Source organism: Lagenorhynchus albirostris, chromosome 18 (assembly GCF_949774975.1).
Source record: "Lagenorhynchus albirostris chromosome 18, mLagAlb1.1, whole genome shotgun sequence".
Taxonomy (NCBI): Eukaryota; Metazoa; Chordata; class Mammalia; order Artiodactyla; family Delphinidae; genus Lagenorhynchus; species Lagenorhynchus albirostris.
In genome coordinates this window covers 22,253,099-22,267,936 of record NC_083112.1, presented here as the reverse complement: position 1 = coordinate 22,267,936, position 14,838 = coordinate 22,253,099, and the positions used below count along the sequence as shown (strand labels likewise).

Here is a 14,838-nt window from a genome sequence, read left to right as displayed (position 1 = left end):
TGTAATAGAGGCGTGCACGGGTGCCCTGGGTAGTCAAGGTGGAAGAGATTCATTCTACCAGCCCAGGAAGAGGGCGGAGGTGATACTGAAGCTCTCCACGGTATTATCCAAACACGAGAAGCAACGTACACACAGCGTAAAAGCTGAAAGGACAAAACCAGTTTGACCTCCAGCAGTTCATTGAGAGTAATGAACATTGTAAGGGTAGAAAAGAAAAAAGAGAGACAGAGAAGCTAGACTGCTGATTTTTTTTTCTATTCTTGACACTTTAATTGAAATTGTCCTGAGTCACGCTTATAACCCTTGACATTTCTTGGTCCCGTGACAGGTAAAAATCCTCCACTGCCACGTTGTTTATCTAAATACATCCCGGAATTCGTGCCTTGGTTGCCACTGTATCCTGTGCAAAGAAAATGAAAAGGCCAAATTTAGTAGCAGATGACAAGCATCGGGTCCAGGCGTTTCCGAGAAGCTTATGAAATCCTCTCTCTTGTTTATTCTAACTCTAAATCTCCCTTCCCAAAGCCCGTCTTTCTCACGAGGCTGAGATGTGTGCTCGTCCTGGGGCTGCTACTTCCTGCAGCTTTGAAAGGAGGAAATCAGACGTGCCTGCCTCGGGGTGCCCACTGGGAGGCTGCACAGCCCAGGGCGGTTTGAAAGGCTGGCAGCATCACTTCCCCGAACTGAGTTCCCAAAACAACACAGTGATGAGAAAAGAAAACCAAAAACGGCATAGGCATTACGTGTTTACACAGCACCCTGGTCTTCCCCGGTAGGTGGCCTTCTGCATAAAGACCAGAGACAGATGCCTACAAGGTCACGGAACAGCCCCTTTCTAAAGGCCAGGTGCATTTTCCAAACAGGACACCACATGCCTAGAGACAGTAACCTCAGGAGAATGGCTGAATGCTTCCCAGCCCAGGAAGAAAGACTAGCAAAAAAAAATTACAAAATTAAAAAAAAAAAAGATTAGAAAGCAGCCTCCAGATCGTTACTTCCCAAACGTGTCCAGATATTAATGTTTTTAAGCATAAGGCTGGTAATCTTTTTGATACTCATCTATTAATAAAATATTTTTCCTATGACACCTGAAAATCCTTTGCATTTTGAATTTTTTTTAAAGATATGGATTTTTGGGGTAATATTCTTTTGTAGCATTTGCTGAGCTGGGACCCAGGCAGCAACATTTTCTCCCCCACTCTCTAGAAGTGGTCACTCCCTTTTTCTCACCCTTTTACTGGCCTCCACAGGGTTATACCCACACAGACCAGCAATCCAATATCCATCTTGTCAACCCCCAGGAGCTATTTTGGGTTTGGCCTTCTTTTAATCCACTTTTCCTGCCAATGCAGGCTCAGGCCCTCGACTCCCCTGGGACTCTTCTCTAAGGAAACTTTTGAAAAATACAGGCTTCCCATAGGGCAGGAGTGAGTGCCCATCTCAGCTCAGGGGGCTCCCAGGAGGTGCTAAGTGCCATCCTAGTGTCTCTGGGGAGAGACAGGAAAGGCAGAGCTGGCTTCCTCATCCTAACCTCTCACTGCTCTCCACTCCCTCCCGTCTCTTCCCCCAGCCTTTGGCCCAATCCTGCAATATCTTGAGTGCATGAAGCTGTAGCTTATCTTTTGCTGGAACTCATCTGCATTTGTCTAATTCCTGCAGGTCCTTCCAGCCTCTTCCTCATTCCCCAAGATGGCTCAGGTTCTCCTCTTTGATGCTGGATAGACTCCACCCCAGCAGCCCATTCCCCAGCAAGCAGGGCTGGCCTCTCTACTTGTCTGTCCTCCACCCCCTCGGGCCAGACTATGAACCCCTTGAGGGTAACCACTGTGCTCTGTCAACCGCTTCAGCCTAAGTGGCAGGCACATGGTTGATGTGCCTTTGCTGAACTGAATTTCATTGAGCTAGAAAACAAACATGCTGGCAGAGCAAGAAAAGGGACCTGGGAGAAGGATTAGAGGAAAAGAAAAAGAAGCACTGGTTGGAAAGTGAGAAGGCACCTCCAGACACCACCTCAATGATCGTGCTTGACTTTGGACATGGACAAACGCCAAGCTGATAATGAATCAGATGGAAACGATGATGGTACCTCTCACCTCTGCTGCCCAGACATGGGGTTCCCAAGTCCAGTGCCTCCAGGGACCAAGTGAGGTACCATCAAAGTGAGGAAGTGGGCCAGGTATTAAACAGCAGGCAGTGATGGAACCGTGGAAGCACTGTGACGAGAGCCTCACAGGACCAAACCCTCAAATCCAAATACCATAAGCCAGACAGAGAAAGACAAATATCATATGATGTCGCATATATATGGAATCTTTAAAAAATGAAACAAAGGAACTTATATATAAAGCATAAATAGACCCACAGGCATAGAAAACAAACTTATGGTTACCGAAGGGGAGGGATAAATTAGGAATTTGCAATTAACATATACACACTATATATAAAATAGATAAACAACAAGGACCTACTGTATAGCACAGAGATTTTATAATAGCCTATAAGGAAAAACCTACTGTATAGCACAGAGATTTTATAATAGCCTATAAGGGAAAAGAATCTAAAATAGTTATATATATATAATATATATATGAATATATATATATTCACATATATTCATATATATTGTATATATGAATATATATTCACATATATATTCATATATATAATATATATGAATATATATATTCACATATATATTCACATATATATATAACATATATATATGAATATATGTTATATATATATGAATCACTTTGCTGTATACCTGAAACTAACACAACATCGTCAATCAATTATACTTCGATTTAAAATAAAATTGGTAAAAAAAAAAAAAAAAGACTCCAAGTACATGGGCCAAGCAGAGTCAACCTACAGGTCTGATCTGGGCTCAGATGGCCAGAGCAAGAAGCCCAGTGCTCTGCATTGCAAAGGACCCCTAACCAAGAAACAGGACCTATCCCCCCGCTTTTCTCGGTATTTTACTTGTTTAAATTAAAATCCACTTGAAGTTGTTATTTCTAACACTATCCTAACTACATAGAACTACCAGTTAACATGTTGCCTCTGTAGAAATTGTATTTCAAGTTCTAACTCTGAATGTCAGGAATGTCCTAGCATCCTATCTTTCGTGATGACAGCGTGCATGGTATCAACATCGGAGGTATGGAACTCCATCGGGGAGGCAAGGAGCGAACTGCTGGGCGCAGGAAGCTTGTGTTCTCTGCATATCTCCGTATTTATCTATTTCCCCTCACACTCGACACTCCACATATGCCAAAATCTCTACAGGAGCCCCGTTATCCCCATCTCTTTGCCCACTGTGTGTCATTCTCTGCTCTTTGCCTCACCTTCACCTGGCTACCTCCTTTTCATCTTTGGGGCCTCCACTTTCCTGGACCCCTTCCCAGCTAGGTTAACTGAGAACATACATCAATGAAAGAACTGATTCATGAAACCAAGTGGATAAAGCAACTTTCCAGTTAAATCTCTGGTCAAGTATTCTTAAAGGAATCACATACCACATTGTCCTATTAAGGGACAGAGACAAATCTTGACTCTGAATTTCCCAAACCAGTAATCTTCCATGCATATTTCTTCTTCACAATAACCTCCATAGTTATTGACGTGATCATATTTCTTTTACAAAAAAAGTAAATAGAAGATCAGAGATATTGAACAGCTGGTCCAACATCACAGAGCCGGTAAGTGGCTGAGCCCCAAACTCCATCCCATGTCCATGGAGTGTAACACCTGTGCTCTCCCAGCACATCAGGCCCCCCAGAGGGTTGGAGCTCACTGATACCTGAGGATAAGTGTGGGGCTGCCACCACGCCTGGCTTTGGGGCTCCAGGCTCACATGGCTGAGCTCTTAGAAAACATCAACTCCCAGATCAGATTTTGGGTCACAGCTGTTCTGATGAGCCGAGTTGGTCTTTAACCTCAGGTGGAAGCTTCGCATCACTAGGCTGGGATCCCTGGGAGCACTAAGCGTTCCCTCCCCCAGCTGCTCCACACCTGCCTCTCGCATTCCCCGTTCTCATTGAGCACTTGTAAAACCATTCAAGGACAACAGCAAGCCTCATGCCCAAATCGTCCCAGTGAAAATATTAGAGGAATATTTGGAATCATATTTTGTTAAATATAAGTATGAATGAGAGAGAGACAGAAAGAAACAGAAAACAGAGTTATACACAGCAGGCTCTTAAGACATGCTACTTGGAATAATAATGACGCACATCGCCAAAGAAGAGAACAAGTTGGATGGAACTCTCTGGCGTCTGTGTACCTTATAAAAATACTATTGATTAAAACAATCCTTAAAGTTGCGTAGCATTAAGTGACAAGTTGTTTAACTACAATACTGTGAGTGAACTACCGCATATTCTGTTCTATTTTAACATTGAAAACTAAGATGATTCAGGCTGACCATGTCATTTTCCAAACGGATTTAAAATCAAATCTTCACGTAGGAAAAGAGAGAGAATCATTAGACTGCAACTCAAAATGGCAACCAGACTTTACGAGATTCCGTCTCAGGGTCTATAAAACCCCGAGGCAGCTGCGTGGAAAGGACCCAGGACTGCTCTCACTGACTGATGTGGTCTTTGACAATGTTCCAGCAAGAGAGAGAAACCAGACCTTTTATAGAACTCAGCAGTTCTGCACAGCGACATACGAAATGAACGAGGGCTGTCCTGTTGAATTTGCAAATGTGACCTTTACCGCACTTGTGAGAACAGTTCCGGGTACAGCGTATGCCACTTCCCAGTTCATCAAGTTTGTTCTGGAGAAGAAGCAATTTTGTGTTGACCCAATATCAGGCAGAAGGCTCACAGTGAAGCAAGTAGCATAAATGCCAAATTCGGTGGTGTTTTCATGGAAGCAACGGCATCACAGCAGCGGGAAAGAGAGGGATTGTCTCTACCAACCTGTCCACAAAGACATAAACTGTAAACCGTGGGTTTCCAGATACACTACCATGGCTCAAAACAAGAAGTCTTTTGTAAGAGAAATATTTACACCTGCGAAGCCACGGTCCCAGAAAGAAATGTCTTAAATGAAACTTTATGCCTTTTTAGTCTTGCCGTTTCAGAGTCCCCAAATACTCCATCACTCTTTTCTTTATTTTTCTCTCTCTCCCATGAACTCACCAACCCTTTGCAAGTTTAGGGGAAATTGAATTGCTGCCCATTCTGCAGCTGCTAAGGAAAATACCCCACGCTGAGTGAAAGAAGCCAGCCACAACAGGCCACATGTGGTATGATTCCATCTATATGAAATGTCCAGGATAGGCAGATCCGTTGAGACAGAAAGTAGATTATTGATTAATTAGAGCTGAGGTGGAGGGGATGAGGGTAGGAGGGTGACAGCTAAAGGGTCTGGGTTTTCTTTTTGGAGTGATGAAAATGCGCTAAAATAAATTGTGGTGATGGTTACTCAGCTCTGTGAACATACTAAAAACCACTGAGTTTTATGCTTTTAATAGGTGAATTGTATGGTATGTGAATTATAAAGCTGTTGAAAGGAAGGGAGGGAGGGAGGGAGGGAGAGGGAGGGGAAAAAACAGCAGCCCCAGGCAGGAGTGGTATACGCTGTGGAATGCAGTAAGGCATGGTACCCCGTTGCCTCTGCTTGGCCTGGAGTATAAGCCTCTTCCAAATCTATAGCCTGCACCCTCATTCTCCTACAACACATGTATACACACACCAAAACATACACTCCAGCCATCCCAAACAACTTACATTTCCACCCAAACTCCATGAAGCTTTGAGCTTTCTCACAACCTCTTCTCTACCTTGAATGCTCACTGACCCCCGTGGAACTTTCCCACCAAAGGAACTCCCAGTCATCCTTCAAGAGGGGTTTCAGTGTCATGCCCTCTGATGTCTCCCCTGACCTCCCTTGGTGGTCAGGGGGCTTCTCCTCTTCGCCTCTGGAGGGCTAGTATAAAGTATGGCATTTGTATTATATGGTAGGGCATTTGTCACAATGCACTGCAACCTATGTGTTTATTTATTTTTTAACATCTTTATTGGAGTGTAATTGCTTTACAATGGTGTGTTAGTTTCTGCTGCATAACAAAGTGAATCAACTATACGTAAACATATATCCCCATATCTCCTCCCTCTTGCATCTCCCTCCCACCCTCCCTATCCCACCCCTCTAGGCGGTCACAAAGCACCGAGCTGATCTCCCTGTGCTGTGCGGCTGCTTCCCACTAGCTATCTATTTTACATTTGTTAGTATATATAAGTCCATGACACTCTCTCACTTCGTCCCAGTTTACCCTTCCCCCTCCCCGTGTCCTCAAGTCCATTCTCTACAACTGCATCTTTATTCCTGTCCTGCCCCTACGTTCTTCAGAACCATTTTTCATTTTTTTAGATTCCATATATATGTGTTAGCATACGGTATTTATTTTTCTCTTTCTGGCTTGCTTCACTCTGTATGACAGTCTCTATGTCTATCCACCTCACTACAAATAACTCAATTTCGTTTCTTTTATGGCTGAGTAATATTCCATTGTATATATGTGCCACATCTTCTTTATCCATTCATCTGTCAATGGACACTTAGGTTGCTTCCATGTCCTGGCTATTGTAAATAGAGCTGCAATGAACATTGTGGTACATGAGTCTTTTTGAATTATGGTTTTCTCAGGGTATATGCCCACTAGTGGGATTGCTGGATTGTATGGTAGTTCTATTTTTAGTTTTTTAAGGAACTTCCATACTGTTCTCCATAGTGGCTGTATCAATTTACATTCCCACCAACAGTGCAAGGGGGTTCCCTTTTCTCCACACCCCCTCCAGCATTTATTGTTTGTAGATTTTTTGATGATGCCCATTCTGACAGGTGTGAGATGATATCTCATTGTAGTTTTGATTTGCATTTCTCTAATGATTAGTGATGTTGAGCATTCTTTCATGTGTTTGTTGGCAATCTGTATATCTTCTTTGGAGAAATGTCTATTTAGGTCTTCTGCCCATTTTTGGATTGCGTTGTTTGTTTTTTTGATATTGAGCTGCATGAGCTGCTTGTAAATTCTGGAGATTAATCCTTTGTCAGTTGTCTCATTTGCAAATATTTTCTTCCATTCTGAAGGTTGTCTTTTCATCTTGTTTATGGTTTCCTTTGCTGTGCAAAAACTTTGAAGTTTCATTAGGTCCCATTTGTTTATTTTAGTTTTTATTTCCATTTCTCTAGGAGGTGGGTCAAAAAGGATCTTACTGTGATTTATGTCATAGAGTGTTCTGCCTGTGTTTTCCTCTAAGAGTTTTATAGTGCCTGGCCTTCCATCTAGGTCTTTAATCCATTTTGAGTTTATTTTTGTGTATGGTGTTAGGAACTGTTCTAATTTCATTCTTTTACATGTAGCTGTCCACTTTTCCCAGCACCACTTATTGAAGAGGCTGTCTTTTCTCCATTGTATATCCTTGCCTCCTTTATCAAAGATAAAGTGACCATATGTGCGTGGGTTTATCTCTGGGCTTTCTATCCTGTTCCATGGATCTATATTTCTGGTTTTGTGCTGCAACTTATTTAGATGCACATGGCATCCCGAGTGAGACCACCAGCTCATGAAGGACAAATACTACTTATTCATCTTGGCATGGACAAAACCTGGAGCGGTGACTGTCATATAGAAGGAATCTGGTAAATATTTGTCAAGTGAATGAATAACATGGAGACCTCCGTGATGCAGGTCATGGAAAGTTAACCAGAAGTAGCTCCTAACTCCTGTTGACAGCAGAAACATTCATGGTTTCTCAAAGAAAGCATCTGGGTGCCCAAGTCCTCTCCTAAGTGGGAATCCATTTTCAACTTGGCTTTGGCTCAGGAAGTGACTCCCTGTCCAGAGAACCCCTCCTACTGTTGGACAGGGTCTGCATCTCAAGGGAGAGAGCAAAGGTGGGGCCGAGTGTGTCTGGATAGAGAGAGACAGGGAGAGCTGTGAAAGCAAGAAGAACGCAAAACACGTCTTGGGGGAATCGGCACAGTAAGAAAGCAGCAGTTTGCAGTCCTAGGGAAGCCGAACTGCTTGATGAGAACGGTGCTTAAGGTGAAATCTGAGCCTGCACTAACGTTAAGTCTCGAAGTTTCTGTACATAAAACAAGCATCTTGAATAAAAGGAGCAGCTAAACCTAGCTTCCAACGAGAAAGGACAAGAAGGGTGTGGAACATAGAAGACAGTCAACTAAGCCTGAGAGAAGAGGCTAGGCAATCAGAGCCCCCGGGTTCTTTGTGAACAGAAACTGGAAGCTACCAATTATATTCTAGAGTTGTGTGTATCGATGTTGGAGATAATGGGTAGAACTCCTAAACACAAGTTAGTCCATCCTCAATACGTCACTGTATTGACCTCATAAAGTCCTGAGTTAGACCTCCCTCTAGGTCTGATCAAACACAAGTAGGGCCAGTTGACCTTCCATGTAACGGGCTTCTCACGCCAGGAGCTGTAGGAGCTTCCACAGAGAAGAAAGCATCTTGGACCCTAAGGGTTAACTTAACCTTCTTATAAATTCACCTTTTTATACAGCTATTTAGAAATATACCAACATTAGCATAGATATAAACACTTTATGGTTAGAGCTCAAATATAACTGAAAAGCAACAGAAGTTTACAAATTAAATGGAAACAAAACCTCAGAGGTCGACAAAATGAAAATGAACCACATTACATTCATGGCACCAGTAATGTTTTGCTGAAACTGATTCACAGCACAAATACGAGGGTGGTGTTGTCATGATATTGGCATTTTTGAGTGTGGCAGGCCCGTGCTGTGGGATGACTCAATTCTCCCACCCCTTTCCTCAGTTTAATTTGGTGCTATACCTCCATGCGTGCCAAGCTTCAAGATGTTACTTGCCCTTCCCTGGAGTGATGACAAAATCCTAAATGTGGGTCCTGGAATGATGCCAGCAAACTAGTGAGAAGTTGAGCATCCTGATGCTCCAACTATTCAATTAAATGTATAATTTTAAATTATTTTTATATCATAAAAGTTAGACTATGATAAATTCTAAAATTTGCATAGAGAACCTATGGATTCTGGTTTGAGAAACATTCTGTTAGATCAACCACCAACCCAGGCGACATTTCCCTATCTGTCCGACCAGTCTGATCACACTTTGTGTCCAAGGAAAGATAAACCCACCCCAGTCTCCAGGAATCTTGATGAGATAGCAGTTCCCTGCCCAGGACATTGTCACTCTTTAGAGTAAAACACAGAGATTGGAGGCGGATACCTTCACACTGAGTTCTCCTCCGGAAGTTATGGATGGAGGGAAGAACTCCCAGGAAGGTAAAGGGCAGAGAACATTCGTTTCAACTCTCTCCTCAAAAAATCCTCCCCTGGGGCAGCTTCCCTCACAGCTGAGATGGTCACCTCTTTTGACCCCATTCCCTGGCTAGCCACACGTGGCTGCGTCTCCAGGAAGTTCAAGCAACCAGCTAACAAAGCTCCGTTGTTATACAATGGGCTTATCTTGCCTTATTTTTGTTCGTTTCTTCTGTTGTTGTTGTTTTATTTGTGGTAAAATACACATAACAAAATCGAGCATCTTAACCATTTTTCGGTCTACCGTTCAGATGTGTTAAGTACCTTCACATTGTTGTGCAACATCTCCAGAATGTCATCTTGCAGAACTGAAACTCTTCCCATTAAACAACTTTCCATCTCCCCCTCCTCCCAGCCTCTGGCGACCACTGTTCCACTTTCTGTCTCTATGAGTCTGACTACACTCGGCACCTCACATAAGTGGGCTCATATGCATTTGTCCTTTTGTGATTGGCTTATTTCACTTAGCAGAACGTCTTCAAGGTTCATCCACATTGTAGTATATGTCATAATGTCCTTCCTTTTCATAGTTGAATAATATATATACACAGTACATTTTGTTTATCTATTCATTCATGTCCACGGGTGGGCATTTGAGTGGCTTCCACCTTTTGGCTAGTGTGCGAGTGTGAATTTGTGAATAGTACTGCCCCGAACATGGCTGTGCCTTGTTTTGTTTTTTTTACTGCATTGGCTGGGCCTTTTGGGTCTACTATACTGACCTCTAAATTGTTTAGATTTCCCAATCTCCTCTGGAGCCTGAAGAGAATGCGCCTCTGAGATCTGGTGCTGTTTTTCCTCCAGTGTACAATTTCATATGCTTTCTGCTTCCAGGCATGGACACAAAGCTTCATGGATGACAGATTGTAATGGGCGGGACGCCAGAACATCCTCTGCAAGAACGTGTAAACATGTGCGTAGACAATGATGTTTGATTCAGCTCCCGGAGGAGAATTAGGTGGGGTGGGTCCTAACGTGTCATTCTCAGCAGCCAGCCACAGGACTTCACTTTACTGTGGAAATATCCTGGTGTGACCTCAGAAGGACCCCGCCGTGGAGCTGCGGCTCTTTCCTCACCAGCCTCCCAGTTCAGGGATTTCACAGAGACTTCAGTGGAAGCTACCTCCCTTGTAAGTGACCAAGTCACCCCAAAGTTAGCTGAAATTGCAGGAGGATATGTCTTCCCATCATGACATCTTTCCTGTGCGTGACACAGGAAATGTGCTATCACTTATGGACGATCACTTAGAGCGCTACCCCCCAATAGCTGCCTGAGTGGGGACACACACACACATACACATATAAACACACACACACACACACACACACACACACACACAAGCACACACCCCACAGAAATCTGGCAGGTAGTGTCTACAGCCTGCTGACCTTCTGAAATCCATCACCCCAGGCTCAGAGGCCAGGCAGAAGCTCACCTTAATAGAGATCTACATTCTATTGGCCACATTTGTGGGGCATATTCATTCCCCCCAAGCGGTCTCATGAGAAGATCGGGTGTGTCTCTCCCACATCACATGAGGACTTATGTTTCACAAGAGGGGAAAACCTCCGAGGCGGCTTCTTCCCTCGGGGTCAACAGCTGCCCAAGGAGGCCTGGGCTTTTCCCTGGTGCCGAGCGAGGTCACGTCTCCATGCAGACCTGGTACCAAGTGGAAGAAAGAACTCATAGGAGGCTGAAGGGTGAAAGACAGAGGAGTCGGCTCCCTTAGCAAACATCTTAGATGGTACCTACCTGCTGAGAGGAGAAAGCGAAGGGCAGAGGATTGAGCCCTGGGCTAAGAGCCCTAACAGAAGCCCCAGATTCCAGGACGGGCTGCTTCCTCCTTTGACCTATATTGTGAAACTGATGTGAGGGCCACACACGATTTGTGAAAATATTTTGTAATTGGTAAAATGCTTTACAAGGAGAAGGCATCATCGCTTTATTAAAAAAAATAAATTCAACAGAAAATAATTTGCTGCTTTGAAGCATTTTGTTCACCATTTTAATGGCCGCAAGGTAGGATTTGATTTTAGGAATTAACACATGATTACCCAAACCACCAGCTACATCCCCCTGGCCTGAATGATGTCTGGGACCAAAGGGCTGCTTTAAGACCAAAGGGCTCTGCAATCCAGAAGCCAAGCCCGGCTCTGCCTCCCCTGGTGACCCCGGAGAGGCCCAGCTCCACGAAACAGCGAGTATTCCCTCCTCATTGTTCCCCAGCGAGCCTGGTCTCCATTTTTATTTCCTTCCAAATCTGGGAAGCAACCAATGCACACAGCACTCCCGGTAAAATGTCAGGAGGAAGGAAGGCAGACAGATGACCTGGTGGGCACAGAAGGGCATGCTCTTTGCCTCCTACATGTCTCTCAAAATGGTGAATGGAAATCTCAGGAACAGGAAATCTCTCTTCTAGAAGGAAATACAAGTGCGCCTTTCCTGTTTTGTCCTGAACCTCTAATGACAAAAATTCTCCTAAAAATAAGTTCGCCTAGGATCTCTGACTGTAATACATTTCCAGCCCTTCCTCCACCACAGCGGTCCCTTCTTCTCTCGGGAAAATGAAAATCTTAGTACTTTCTTCCAATTATTCATTCGTTTCCCATCTGCTAAGTCGTACCTTCTCCGCCTTTGCAGATTATAAACCACTAACATTCACTTGACAATTGAATTCTACCCCACTACTGAATCAGGAAGCGTAGCAACAATCCAGAAACCTCCACTCTGAAGAACACCAGTCCCAAGTTTCTGGAACCCCAGAGGAGGCTTGTACCTTTTACAGATGCATCCACTTCAAGGGTGCTTCTGCTCTCTGGTAAGCACCCCGACTCCCCTTCTAAGCCTCTTTCCAGGCTTTTGAAGTCCCTGACAGCTGCTCCAAGCCACTATGCCCGGGTCTGCTCTGTGCCACTGACCCTGGTCACATCCAGACTGCAGAGCCCTGGCACTGGCCGCCATACCAAGGCTGTTTTGTTCTCAGGATGCTGGAGGCAGGCTGAGATGTACCTGACCAGGACGAGCTCCCTTGCCCAGGCCAGGTGACCCTGACTCGGGAGCTCAAAAACCAGTCTGACCCAAATGCCTAACCGGAACCTAACCACGAGGAAACAATCAGGAAAATCCACGTTGAGGATTTGTAAAGCACCAGGCCTGGACCCTTCAAAAATCTCCACGTGATGGAAAACCATAAAAGGTTCGGGAAACTGTTCGAGAGTAAATGGGACCAAAGAGACATGACAACCAAAGCCAATGGATAGTCCTGCATTAGGTCCTAGGATTTAAAAAAGGATGAAAAAGCCATAAAAGACCTTAGCGGGAACATTGAGGAAATTTGACTGTGAGCTACATATTATATAATAGTGTTGTATGAACTTTAAATTTCTGAATGTAAAGGTTGTATTGTACTTAAAAAGAACGATAAGTATTTGGAGACGAAAGTTCATGATGCCTACAACTAACTCTCAAGTGGTTTAGCAAAAAATAAAACACCTGTGTGTGCTACACACAGAGACAGAGAGAGAGAGAGAGAGGGAGGGAGAGAGAGAGAGGAAGTGTTATGCTAATATTAGTGAATCTAAGTGAAGGGCAGGTATATGGCGCACCATTCTTGAAACTTTTTGACGATTTCAAATTGCTCATAATAACAAATTGAGGTTTAGAATACAAGCAGAGGAGACAGACATTGTTGCATTTCTCTACCATTCATATATCTCTCATCGCTCTCTAAGAAGTGCTCGCACTAAACTTCCTCCATTACCTTTCAGAGGGAAAAAAAAAAACTCACACAAAACAATTCATGAAACAGATATGGGGGGTGGGGTTTTGGCTGGTCAATAAGCCATTTATTCTGCAGATAAACAAACTCTGAATTCCAAGTTGAACATAACTAAGACCCTACCACACTGGTAAAGAATGGAATTCATTCATTGTCTCCATTTAGGTGTGTGTTCATTGATTGACACAGGGTGAAAAAGGATGATGCTGTACAAATTACCAGAACCCGGGAGTCCAAAAGAGAACCCAGGGCCCAAACATATCTCCTCTAAAGACTGTGGCCAGTCCATGCTTGCTGCAGGACGCAATTTATTCTTCCACTGGGGCCAACCCTTTTCTTGGTGGCTCTGGGGTGACACAATATTCAAAGAAAACAACTTTTAGTATAGGTAGAGCTGAGATTTCCCAAGTCCACTCTCAGGGATTAACTCAAATTCCTCTTTCTGCATAAATTTCTTCTTACTCTGCACTTTATTATTTTTCAGTTGAACTATAGTTGCTGTACAATATTATGTAAGTTACAGGTGTACCATGTAGTGTTTCACCATTTTTAAAGGTTATGCTCCATTTATAGTTATTATAAAATATTGGCTACATTCCCCGTGTTGTACAATATATCCTTGCAGCTTATTTTATACGTAATAGCTTGTACATTTTACTCCTCTACCCCTATATTTCCCCTCCCCTCTTCCCTGTCCTCACTGGTAACCGCTAGTTTGTTCTCTGTATCTGGGAGTCTGCTTCTTTTTTGTTATATTCACTAGTTTGTTGTATTTTTTAGATTCCACATATAAGTGATATCATACAGTGTTTGTCTTTCTCTGTCTGACTTAGCATAATGCCCTCCAAGTCCTTCCACGTTACTGCAAATGACAGCATTTTGTTCTTTTTTATGGCTGCTTACTCTGCTCTTTAAAAGTACTTCTGGGCTTCCCTGGTGGCGCAGTGGTTGAGAGTCCGCCTGCTGATGCGGGGGATGCGGGTTCGTGCCCCGGTCCGGGAAGATCCCACGTGTCACGGAGCAGCTGGGCCCGTGAGCCGTGGCCGCTGAGCCTGCGCGTCCGGAGCCTGTGCTCCGCAATAGGAGAGGCCACAACAACAAAAAAATAGCACTTCTGTTTGTACCTCTATTACAACTAAGGCAACTGGACTTCTGACACAACTCTCCTTCAAAATCTGTGTCTGTGGTCAGACCTTGATGAGACCACATGGTCCCACATTTGACCTGGAAAATGCAGTCGCTGTAATGGCAGGAATTATTACATGGTTCCTTGTATTCTAGTTATTTGTGTACAAGTCTTATCTCCCCCAGTAGAATGTAGAGTCCCTCCGGGGAAAGGGAAATGTGCTGGTCTTCTTTCTAGTTCCGGTTTTTCTCTTCACGGGTGATTCCAGTCACCGGCACAGGGGCCTTTGTCACCCATATGGTGATGATGCGCACGGGTCACTCCACCTCTCTTAGGAGTTTCAGATTATGTGGCCAACTCCCTTTTTCAGGCCCTCGAAGCCCTCCATATTCAAGCCATCACAGCTGAACTCACAGCCTTCCCCCACTTCCTCGAAATATTCTGTTCTCCCTCTTGTATTCCCAGTCCCAGCCCATCAAAGCCTCAGGCACCCATTCAGCCCAGCCTCAACCTAATTCACCAGGCCTCCTCCTTTATCTCTCCCACTTTAGCCAATCCATCACTGAACCCAATTGCTTCTTTTGTTTCCTA

General features: G+C 44.0%; 1 long non-coding RNA gene across 1 annotated transcript in view; it reads left to right on the top strand.

Moving 5' to 3' along the window:
• Positions 1 to 12,151, top strand: part of LOC132508651 (uncharacterized) — a 34,821-nt gene extending 22,670 nt beyond the window's left edge. Inside the window, exons 2-3 of the long non-coding RNA XR_009536722.1 lie at positions 10,177 to 10,255; positions 11,984 to 12,151. This is a non-coding gene — a long non-coding RNA (uncharacterized LOC132508651). The remainder of the gene's footprint in view (positions 1 to 10,176; positions 10,256 to 11,983) is intronic.
• The last annotated feature ends 2,687 nt before the right edge of the window (positions 12,152 to 14,838 follow it).